The sequence below is a fragment of the Catharus ustulatus genome, chromosome 6 (genome assembly GCF_009819885.2).
Source record: "Catharus ustulatus isolate bCatUst1 chromosome 6, bCatUst1.pri.v2, whole genome shotgun sequence".
NCBI classification, from domain to species: Eukaryota; Metazoa; Chordata; class Aves; order Passeriformes; family Turdidae; genus Catharus; species Catharus ustulatus.
The window spans coordinates 48,919,026-48,931,604 of NC_046226.1; the positions used below are offsets into that span (position 1 = coordinate 48,919,026).

Consider the following 12,579-nt stretch of genomic DNA (forward strand, 5'->3'; position numbering starts at 1 on the left):
CCAAGCAGGACTTCACACCTCCTTCATCTCCATGGGAAGAGGGGTAGCAGAGTTCAAAGGCACCCAAACTTTATGAAACCGAGAATCACATGAGGAGATAATGTGACCAACATGAGTCTGGTTTGCATCACTAAAGTCTGAATCACCATTCACCATGTACAGCTGAAGCTTTGGTGCAAAATACAGCATGAAGATCAGACTCATGCTTCTGAAACCAGAAGCATTAAATCATGTGCCTGAAGTGCTTTACTACCCCACCCTTCACATAAAAAGCCAGATCCTTTTTCTCTTTAGTATATACAGAGGCTGAACCAATACAAAGATTACTAGCTCTGATGTTCCTCATACTATTCAGGAAGCCAGTTTCTAGCACTAAAAAGCAGCAACTCATTACTTGAAAAGGTCTTCTAGATCTTAATGAAAAATCCTGAACATATCTCAAGCTGCAAGTTCAACTTGGACGAGGGCACAATCTCTCTCACTTACTGCCTCCAGCCAACTCCAGCCCATGCACAGACTACAAGGCTTCCCCCTGCATCACTGATATCCATGTACCTAATGCCAGCAGAGGTAGCTGATTTTCTCATAGTGAACTCGATAGAACTTAGAGTGCACTATACCTGGCTAGAGAGTAGAGCAAGGTGCTGGAAGTAGAAGCCATCATCCATTTTCACTCTTTCCTGGAAAGAAAAGCATTATAAACAGAGCATAAACTGTGTACAGCTCACAGAGCCTAAGCTGTCCCTGCTATTCAGGAGTCAGCACAGCTCTTCTCTATCCATTAAATAAGTCCCTGAATCACTTGCATAGGGCAGGTGATTTTAAGTTCACCTGTATTTGTTGTGATTTCTGCCATCATCTGCAAGGTGTGGTGAGTTGTCATGATTCCAGCTGCCTTCAAGCTGGTTGGGATTTTCACTTAATCCTCACCAAAATTTTACCCTGAGGGCAAGCCTGTACTGTGCAATGGGGCAGGGCACTGCATGGAGATGCCAAGGCCTCTCATCACCCTGGCTCAGGGCACTGCCAGGTTGAGCCATCCTCTTGGAGCGTGAAGCTGCTCACCCTGCCTCATACTGCCTTCTCCCTCTCTCTGCTGCCTCCTGTCCTGTCTGCTCCAGGCCACACTGGCATCCTTTCTGTGTCCTTCACTCCCTTTACACTTCTCCTTTTAGAGCTGGAACACTCAAATGCAGCCAGGTAGTTTGCCAGCACCCTGTCTGGTGCAAATGGCTTTTTAACTAAAGCATGGACTTGACATTGGTCCAGCTGTCTGTATCCAGACTGGCTTTGTCCCACCATGGCTTTTCAGCTACTTTGGTACAGAGATCTACAGTTTTCAGCACCCTACATAAATCCTACTGGGACTTAGTTCACTTCCCAGAGATTTCCATTTTGTACATTTTAAAAAATCCTTCCAAAATTGTTTTGTCTAAAGTTTTCTACTAAATTATTTTCTATCAATTAAATTTCTATAAATTCTATAAATTATTTCTACTAAATTATTTTCAATCATTCCATTATTACTAATGTTTCATCTGTTCACTGTCACATTGCTACACACCACTCACCTGATAAAAAACTGAGCATCCAAAATTATTTCAGTTAGAGATCCTGAGAAAGAGCAATACATTAAGTTTTCCTATGTGCTCTAGGACAGTGCATGAGGCATTAGTGATACACAGAACAGAATACTTGTCAGTTAAATTGTCAAAATTTTGTCAGCAAACTGGACCATGAGAGAAAATTTACTTCAGACTGATGCTTTGCATTGTGCAGCCTTGGCATTTCTTATGGTCCAGGGAGCCCTGAACTTGAATTTGCTGTGTCTTCAGACCTTGCACCAGATGGGTCCTCTAACTCTGTGTTACAGCAATCCACCACTTCCCTGTCTGTCAAAGCTCAGACCTAGAGCTGTTCTCCCCCTTGTAAGTCCCCCACAGAAATGCGGGGAGTAAGCCATACAAACACTAATATTTTTGAAGACTATTTTCCACAGCCCTCTAGTGTCCATTCTGTTAACAGCCATTCAGAAAACACATCTGCTGGTTATGTGCTGTGTGCGGTCCATGCAAATACACCTGAATTGCATAAGTGGGTAGATGTGGAGTGCAGAGCCCATAACCCTGCCATGCATTTGGGGTGAGCTTTGCTGGGTCCGCCTGAGCTCCCTAGCTTAAAACTAATTCATCAGTGTCCCCCAGGTATCACATATCCCTTTGACAGAAGCTCTCTGATGGATGTACCTTGCAGTTAGGGCTGAGGACCCTTCTGGCTTCAGCTCTCCCTTGCAAGAAATCATCATTCCTTCAGGGGGTCTGCAGCTGTGGCATTTCCTTTGGACACTTGCCAGTGTTTGCAACACTTACATTTCCCACCACAGCAACAACATTCTGTCCTAAAAAGGCTTGTTAGCTGGTGTGAACTCTATCATAAACAAGGTAACAAAAGCAGCAAAGCACAATAAGCTTTAATCCTAGCTCTGGGAGAGTAAAGTCAGGCTATTTTAGCTCTTGTTACTCGAGTCCTTAAAATCCAATAATGCAACTCGAATAGTCAGAGCACTGAAAAGCAGTATCTCACAGATTTTTATGACAATCCTTGGAGATGTGCAACAACAGAGTATCAGTGTTGTATAGAAATTGTGTTAAATGCAGACAGGCAGGTGAGCAGCCGCAAGAGACCGAGTTCTCTCAGGTCAGCAGTCTGCCTAGAAAATTACTGCAGTGCTTTTCTCTGCATCTTGTTTTTCAAATCCTCCTCCTTTCACAACAGCTGAACTGCTGAGCTCCTCTTCCCCCAACAGAGATCTGACCCCACCTATGTGAACTGTACATGCATACTCATTTTGCAGAGTCCAGCAGACTTGAATTTGATGCTTTCCTATATCTCACAATGTAGTTAAAATAGTTCTACAAGCTCCCATTCAGGTCTAGATGGTCAAATACCATAAAATCCAGAAGATATATTTATTGGCCTCTATTAAAATGAAAATGGAGAAGATCATATTTCTGTCATTGTAATTACTATGATGGCTCTAGAGCCATAACCACATTAATCAGACATCCTATGAATAGTTGTTAGCATTGAAAGATACTTGCCCTTAAGCTCATGGCATATAGTGAGACAAGAAGTAGGAAGCTTTAAAACAAATGAGTTAAAAAATGTTATTAAACATGGGTCTTTATCATTAGCCACAAGGTTCAACACAGCTGTATACAATTAATAATAAGAAAAAGATCACTTTTACCAGCAAGTGTTTTCCAGTGCAATGTTCCTTAGCAAAAATATTCAATTCCATAGCTGGATAGAGCAGGATTTTCTTATTAACAAATAGTAGTCTATCTGTTTAGAGCTCTGAAGAAAACATGTTTGTTCATTTTACATTTTGAAAAACAGAGCTGCTGCTAAACCAGGATCCCAATTGCTCGTTTGCTGGAACAGGTCTCTGAAGAAGTTAGAAAAACCACAAACATCTCCCTGGAGCCACTGGAGACTGGAGTCCTCTTGTGGCAAAAGGTAGAGGAAAATTTCCAGTGACTGATGACTACTGAAAGCTGGAATCCAGTAAGAGGTACAGGGAGTATGTACTTTGTAAAGAGCTTCGTGTCACATTGCAGGGCATGAAAGCAGCAGCGTGAAGACTTTGCAGCTGGCATTGGGCAAGTATCAAAAGGGAAAAGATGCCACAGTGTTTTGATACTGCAGACTGTGCTTCTGTTTACTGTGGTAGCTGCTTTCTGTTAGTGTGTTCCCTGCTAAGATGATGTTTCTGGCTGGAGTTTTTTTGTTTGTTTTTTTTCTGTCCTTGTGAGCAGAGGTAATTTTTCCTGAGTGGTTTGCTAGCAGAAACTTTTCTCCTAGATAATATATTCACTGTACAGTATCAGAGATCAGCACCCATCCTTCTTGTCAGTCTGGCTGAGGTGGGCAGATAACATAATTCTAAGATCTTATTTAGATTCTGCTGCTCTGTATTCCATCTCTTTTTCTGCTGTGTTGTTTCCTATCTGCACTAGACCCTATGGACTGCCTTGAGTTCATCTTAGGGGACATTTCTATGGATGATGGATGTTGGCCATGTTACTGCCATGTTGCCTGCCTGGAACAGCACTGCAGAAGATGGAGTAAGTAAATAACCTGAAAGTCTTTACTCACACACTGTGGTCAGAAAGCTTTCACATGTCCACATTTTGGCTTGGGTTACAGCAAAGAGGTTATCTGGCTAGCAAGTTCATCCCGTGGGCCAAGCCTCCAAAGGGCTCACAAGCCTCTCACAGCTTTGGTGGCACTGCAAACAAGATTTTGAGCTTTCAGGAAGAAGTCTCCAGCAGGAGCTTATAGCACAAGCTTCAGAGGCAGCTTTAAAGATCTGCCACTAACAGGAGAAAATATCTCAGATGCTCTTTACTGGTTTATTTTCTCTATCTGGCCCATCAGATGCTTGGATGGTGCCCTGCTTTCTATAACCTTAACCTCAAGGATGTTTCTCAGGAATCTAAATACAATGCCATATCAACTACTTTACCCCAGACCTCATTCCAGAGAAATTGTTCATGATCTTAGGTATCTTATATTAAACAAGGTTTCTAGGGCAGACCTCATTACCTTCCCTACCATACACCCTTACCAATGTAAACTTCTGTCTCAAGGGGATTCATTCAGGAATCCCAAACTAAAGTCTGTGTTGGGAAGTAAAACTGTTCCCCATACATGTGTACATGTCTTATTACAGCTGGAGTTAAATGTGTTTAGTTGTGACTACCCAAGTTCCTAATTTCTTACTGTTCAGCTGAAGCCTGTTTACATCAAGCACCATGGATCTATTTTATTTTCCTCCAAATGTCTAAGCCAGCAAATTAAGCTGAATGCTGCCATTATGGCTTTGGTGTGAAAAACCAGATCAAAGAGGTTTTTCTGCTGTTGATTTGCTCCCACAAGCCTGGCCAGTAACTAACTGCAAGTATCATCTCAGAGAATAGCCCAACATGCTGAGCTGAAATGGTGAGCGAGGTTCCTTCTGCAGCAGTCTGGAAAGCAGCCAAGATATCCAGGATCTGACAAATTGTCCAGTGAAATCTGGGCTAGATTTCAAAACCCTTGATAAGACCTGACACAAAACCAATTTGGTATTCAAAAACATTCCAATAGCCCTTGTTGTTGGTCAGGCTTCAAGCTAATTACAAAGCAAGCTAGCTGTTACAAAGTCTCGAAGGAAAAAAAAAAAACATTCATGTAGATGTAAACATATCCATAAGTAGAATCATCCCATAGTCTGGGTTGGGAAAAATCTTTAAAGGTCAGCCAGTCCAGCCTCCCTGCAATAAGCTGGGACATCCTCAACTATGTCAGGTTGATCAGTGTCCCACCCAATCTGACTGTATAAATATGTATATAAATGAAGTTCTAGCATGGCTGCAATATGTACATCCCCTGGGCAACAGTCCTCCCCAAACTACTGCAGCATGGGTCACTCTTCCATGGGGTTCTTCACCATGGAGAGGCGGCTCCAGTGTGGGCTCCTCTCTCTATAAGCTTCCCACAGGGTCACAGCCTCCTCTCATGCTCTGCTGTGCAGTTGGATCTCTGCATCCTTGTGGATCTCCATGGGCTACACCACAGGCTGTGGAGGAATCTTGGCTCCAGTGCCTGAAGTACCACCTCCCCCTCCTTCTGTACTGACCTTGGTGTCTGCAGAGCTGTTCCTCTTCCGTGTTCTCATTCCACTTTTCTCTAGCCACAATTACAGCTGTGCTCTTTTTTCCCCTTCTTTTTTAAAAATATGCTACTACCATTTCTAGTTGGCCCAGCCTTGGCCAGCAACACTTCCATCTCTGGATTGCCAGGGTCTGGCTCTGCTGGACAAGGAGGAAGCTTCCAGCAGCTTTTCACAGAAGCCCCCATGCTACCAAAAGCTTGGCCTTGCAAACCACACCCAACACGTGTATTTCTAGAAAAGATTCTCCTATCAGACTCAATAGACACACAGATCTTCATATGGGCCAGTACCAATCTTGCCATGTGTATTTAGTTATGTATTGACTGATCAATACTCTGTCCATAGCCAGATCTGGATCTAGACAGATAGAAATCACAGCTTAATTCCTATTTGTTTACTACTTCATTCTCTCCAGGGAGGGGCATTTTGACTTAGAGATGATTGAATCTAGTTCCTGACACTAAATATATGCTATTGATCTGGAGGTCAGGACAGAGTGTCACAAATCAGCTCTATTAGTAGCTTTGTAACAACACTGTATCATATTCCCAAGCTTGCAGCTGCTTCCCAGGATGTGTTTGTTCTCATTCTTGACCCTTTTTATTTTGCCTGACTCTTGACTCACTCTTGTAGCCAGCTCATTTCTAATAAATTATGGAACTTCTCACAGCTTCTTTCGTGCTCTTCTCTCCAAAATTAATCTCCTAGCTCCATTTGTGATCAAGCAAAAAAGTCTTCTTGGCTGTTACAATTCATTTTAAGGATTCTTTGTTACTGCTGATGCCTCCGGTGAACTCCCACAGGGTCTTAAAGGAGATCAGGAAGAAAAAGTACAATAATATTTTTGCTGCTTCTGAAGGGCATCTGGCTTGTCTGCACAGAGGGATGCCAGTATTTTTGTCATCCTTTTGCTTCAAACAGGGAGACCTGTCCAGTGTTACAGTCACAAGTTACAATTATAGAAATAAAACACGAAATACTGAAGGCTGGATGAAAAATGTTTCCTGAGAACAGATCTAACACTATCAAAGACCATGCTCTGACTTCAGCCCAAAAGGATGGCATTCAAAGGTTTGTTCCAGAGCAAATTGTCTGTCCCTTCTATGCCACAAAGGACCTGGTTTGATCCCAGAGTGACTGATTAGATCTGTGCTGTTGAAGTCCAAACACAAAGGCACTCTTACCAGAGGATGGCTTGATTTAGCAGCTACTGGAGTCCTGAAATAGTGGGATAATACTTGGGAACTATGATGTCCACATGGATGACCTGATGGTGGCCACAGAGAACTGTAGGCATTTGCTCCATCCTTTTGCAAATTAAATTATTTGTGTCCTAGCTGCTTTCAGCCCTGATGAACTTTACTGTCCTCCTGTCAGTGTCTGTGTCTCCTGATCCCTTCACACAGTGAAACCAGACTTGCTGTGGTGTGTGACTTTCTCATGCTGTTGCTACATTAGCAAGCAGGAGCACATCTGTAGGGCAAAGAGGATGCAACATGCACACTATTTGCATTTCAGAGAACTGGCTTTGGACTAGCTTTAGTCTGGTCCCATCAAGTCAGCATCCATCAACAACTGCAGCAAATTAGGCACGCTCCTAGAGTGCATCTTCCCATACTGATTCATTGAAAGGGATTCCAGGTGCATGTGCTCTGAGACTGCTCTGGCTATGAATCAAAGAGCAGTAAATAAAAACGATCTGGATATTTGCCTCAAAACCACATTGCGAATCTGTCTGAAAGAGAGTGACATCTGAGAAACGAAGAGGCTGCTGACTGAAAAAAAAAAAAAACCAAAGGAAATACTGATGGAAAAAAATACCCTGAATGCAAAGACACAGATTTTAGGATAACATGTCATCTTATCCACTGACTGGTAATAGCTCCTTAGGTTTGCACAAGCCTTGGAGCATGTTGCTTAGCCCTTCTTTGTTATGCTCCCTTAATTATACCTGGCTGTGAAGGTCAGGATATTTGTGCCTGTTCACACCCAGGGGAAAACAGCTGTGTGGACCAGCTAACCCATGTGAGACATTGCTGGAAGCAGATCCCACAGCTGGAACACTGTAGCCCCACATTCCACCCAGGCCTCCACTGGGTACAAGCCTTGCCATGAGGCCAAAGGCTTCTTGTTTCAATCAGATATTGTCACATGGTGGTTTCATGCTACTGTTTTGAAGATGAACTATGTTAAATGTAGCAGCCTTTCACTTTAAACTCTCATGGTAAAGATACAGGCATTCGAAATAAGACCAGCTTCTAAGAACAGATGTCTTTAAAAAAGGCAATCAGTGAAAAACATAGTATAGGTTTGAGCAACAAATTATACCTGTGGTTACATTGACCAAGAAATTGCAAAAAATACACAAATATATTAAATGTATTAGCTGAAAGTGTTATTTCTTATATTTGTACAATTAAAGGAGCACTGTTCATCAAGTATATAGGAATGAAACCAGAGTTCAAGACCATCAATGATCTCTTACTACCCAGAACAGGAGACTCTCTGACATGCAATTAATCCTTGTCCTGCTTCCCAATGGCTACAAAGAAGAGAGAAGAATAATGAGTAGAATAAAATGTTCTCTTTGCCTCATCTCAGAGTGAAACAAATAATCCATTTGAATATGGTGAGCTAATTTATACTGCTTTTCAAAAGTACCTTAAGTAACCCTTGGAAAAACAGATTTTTTAAAGCAGAACAGAATCCAAATGAACCTTCACGGGTGTGGGATCATAGTAAAACTTTCAAACTCATCCTATTTTCATCAGAGCTGTGCCAAGCATCTCAGCCAGCTTGTGCTTCTGCAGCAAAACTTCATGCTCCTGACAGCTCTGTCAAACTGTCCAGTGAAACCAGATGAAACTCAGCAGTTCTGGACACAGTCAGAAAGCTCACAGGATGCCTGTATTACCAGTGACAGTGATGCAAGGCTCAGCTGGTTAAAGCCAGAGGGAAGTTCAGCATATAGATTGCTTTTGAAAAATCGCACTTGCCACTGACAGGAAATTCTTTTTATCAGGCAGCAAAACCATAATGGAGTGGATCTGTACAGGAGCAATATCATTTGGTGTCAGCTGGGGGTCTGGACATCATCATGTATTCTTTTTCTTTCCCCAGGAAGAATGCTCTGGGTGACAGGATTATGTTGAATAGGCTGGTAATTTTTAGGGATATTTGAGCAAAATTGTTTCCTCTTCTCTGAAATACATCTTGGAAACCTGCTTATACATGTACACACAGTTTCTCCCTGAACAGATGTTACTTTTCACAAAATTACAAGGCTGTCATCTGTGGTGAATACTAAGTAGTTTCAAGAAGTCTGTTCTCTGAGCTGGTACAGAACATAGAACCCAAAGGAAGGAAAGGAGGATCTGGTGAGGAAAATAACATGTTCTCCAGACCAGGTCTCAGTTCTGGCCTCAGATACTGAATATCTCTTTGCAAACCTTTTATGCCTTCAATTCTTAATGTAGAGAATGAAATATTTTTCACAGCCTTTACTTACATACATTTTATACTCTTGATGTCTTGCCTAACATGTCTAGAACTGTAGTTATCCTATTTTGATATACATAACAATATTTTTTTTCAGTTCAGTATTGCACTTCAGTGCTTGTACAGAAAAATGATCACTGACTCCTTCTCTATTGCTTTCCTGTGGGTTCATTAGACTCCCCCTTAAAAAGACTCAGGGAATTTCTAAAAGCACCAGTTTTCAGAATGGAAGATATTTTCAAAACTAAAAAGACCTGCAAAGAAGAAAAGTTATGTTTATAGAAGAAACAAATCAGTCAGAGATGGTATTCTGTGTTTAGGCTTTTGCCTGTGCAGAAGTAAAATCAAGAAATGTCTTTATATATCTTTTGTTATAAGAAGGGCAGTAATATACCTTAAATAACACAACCTGGAAAGCACAAGGCCAATAATTTCTCTAATTTCTCTTTCCCTCTTTACTTTTTTTTTTTTTTTTTTTTTTAACAGAAAGAAAAGCTTGCTTGGAAGAGGGAGGCTAGGGATGGAAAGGTAGGAAAGCACTATCTGGGGAGGTGGCAGACTCAATTCTTACTCAAAGCCTCAAAGCACAAGAAAATGTCATCAGCTCCAGAAAACACAAAGGAATCAATGTCTGGCAGTTGTTTGGCATATTCTCACCTCACTTGTAAAAGCAAATTCTTATCTGTTAGAATGGGAAAGGATCTTTCCAAACACAAAGTGAATATAAATAGATGCCTGTGAGCTTGTCTGTGCAGTTGTTTCTTCCTGGTTATACTGGTCTAATGAGATGACTCATGTCAGACCAGGGTGGACATTCTGATTTTAGGTGAAGACTGGATCTTGTCAGAATAACTTAAAGAATATGCAGCAATATACAGTAAAAAAGACAGGCCTTGATTTTAGACACAAAGTGTCCTCCTGGGAGCTACCGCTGGTTTAATTAAAGAGGTTCAAAGTCTCTCTCTTTCCCTTTCTGTTATAACTATCCCATGTTGATCAGCTGAGTTTGAGGAGAGACTGATCTCTGCTGCATGACATTTGCCTTCACTTGAAAAGGTGCCAACTCAGCTGACAAGTATTGTGACTGTAATGCAGTAAACATTAACTATTTCACTTCTTAACAAAGTACACAAGGAAATCAAAGGACCAGAGGGCCTGCAGAAACACTTCCCAGAATACAGAGTGAGCTTGCCTGCTGATATGTATAAAATTAATATATTTAAGCTTACTTAAACTGCAAGGAAGTCAGAGGGAGGGCACCAAATGAAGTAATTTTTAGGAAAAGGTTAAGGTTGGGCTCAGTTTTGAAATGCTAGAGAAATAATATTCTCATTAACAGGTTTCTCTCTTGTCCCCAGAGAGACGTCCTTTTTAGCATCTGGCTTCCAGAGTCCTTTCAGAGCTATAGCACTGTCCTGATGGATGGGCAAGGGTTGTTGGGATGTTTTTAATGAGCTGTAATAGCTTTCTTTGGGGACTTTGAGAGATCAAGATGTTGAGAACAGTTTATCTCAAAGTATGACAAGGGAAAAGAATGATAAAGGATACAGAGACAGATAATCTGCTGAATTCATTGCACTGCACAGAAATCATGCCTTCACAAACTCCCTGCTGATGAAAAAGAGGTTTTAAAATGACAGGAGTAGGTAGTATTGACTGCTATGGATGAATTAAATTTGTGGTTTTGGAGGGAGAAGCATTCTTTGAGAGGTTCAGGAAATAATCACTGCCTGCTTTTTGAGCATACAGTGATGTAAGAAGCAAAGCTGTAAATAACTTCTGCAAAAGGGGATACGTATTAAGTGTGTAACATCAGCTAGGTCTGAATACAGCCATCTTCCATCTCCAGCTTTCCAGAGCCACCACAACACCCAACACGTTCTCCAATGCAGAGAGGATACCTAGCACACATAAACCCTCACAAAATCGAGCAAATCCAGCCTACTGTGCTGTAAAAATTTCCCATGCAATTGTCAGAGAAGTGGAGACGCTCAGCAACAAGCCAAATTAACTCTGGTCATCTTGTGCCTAATTGCTCCCATCAAGGCAGGGCTGATCATTGTTATTGGAGTTCAAAAGAGTCTAGCTCCCATGACACGTGCCAGACCAGTAGAAAATCAACACATTTCCTTACAGCATCTGTGAAAATCTAGAAACTCAGGATGGAAAAGGCCTATTGAATCAGCTCAGTGTGTCTTGGTCTAAGATTGCTCCTAGTCCTTGTTACATATTCCTCAGCACCCCCAGAAAGCATGGCCACAGCTACCCATTTGCAACATGAGGCCATAACAGGTCAGGGCTCCAGGTATGAGCTGGGGCACAGAAAGCCTGGAAAAAGAAGCTTTATTGATGACCACAACCAAATGAAGCTAAACAGATGCACTGTTTTGGGATTAGTTATTCTAAACGTTTCTTTTAAATTACACTAGACAAGGTTTGTGCCTTTAAAATAAATTGAAATTAGCAGAATTTCTATCAGATATTGACCAGCTTTTCATGTAAGACGCACTGGTAAGCCCAGTTATAGTGCAGTGAAATTCTCCTTCTGGTCAGGTCCTGAAAGACATTTTCTTTAAGAGCATTCAGAATCAAATGTGCATTTAACTTTTCTTTCCATTTCACACTCCATTTCTAGTGATTAATGCTTGTGTTCTAGATGGATGAAAGCTGAAACAGATGTTATCCACTCACAATGCCATCCTGATAACCCTGAGCTAAAGGCTGAAATCCTTAACAGATTAGAAGCTGAAATAAAAAATGGGTAAGTAAAGTGGGGAGTACGGCTGAACAAACTCTTATAGGTTTCATTTCTGTGGATAACAATGCACACAGGCTATGTAATCTCTGTGCTGATCTGCCAGAGGAAAGATTAAATGGCAAAATTCCAGCACTGAAACCTGCAGGTCTCCTCTGCTCTACTCCCTCAGTGTGAACACCAAACTTTTTAGTAGAATGTCACTGTGTACACTCTATTATGTTGTGGGTTTTCAGCTCATTTTTCCCCCATTGAAACAAAGTTTGTCTTATACATTCCTATGAGCTTATGGTATTTCTGCCATTAAAAGCATTTGCAGCCACTTTGTGGTTCAACTGGTTAGGAAAAATATTTGAATTTTCACTGAAGTGAAACTGAGTGACTTTTAGCAAACAAGAAGACACTTCTTTGTGACTTCGGAACATGTTTTCATATTTCATGATTCAAACCTTGGAAGTGTGTTGGAACAATTAACCTGATATAACTGTTAGGGAAATATTTTTTTCACTCCTTTGTTCTTTACTTCAGAGAGCTGCAATATGTCAAAAAGCTGTGCTGTATTAATCTATGGAGAAGACAAACCAATTCAGCTGAGAATATACTATTG

General features: G+C 41.3%; 1 protein-coding gene and 1 long non-coding RNA gene across 2 annotated transcripts in view; one reads left to right on the forward strand and one right to left on the reverse strand.

The window, feature by feature from the left end:
- The window catches only part of OSBPL5 (oxysterol binding protein like 5), a 174,877-nt gene that overhangs the window by 137,035 nt on the left and 25,263 nt on the right, over window positions 1-12,579 (reverse strand). The window lies entirely within an intron of this gene.
- LOC116997507 lies at window positions 484-12,138 on the forward strand. The gene is made up of 3 exons (XR_004418196.1): window positions 484-570; window positions 3,400-4,127; window positions 11,874-12,138. It is a non-coding gene; the product is annotated as an uncharacterized LOC116997507 (long non-coding RNA).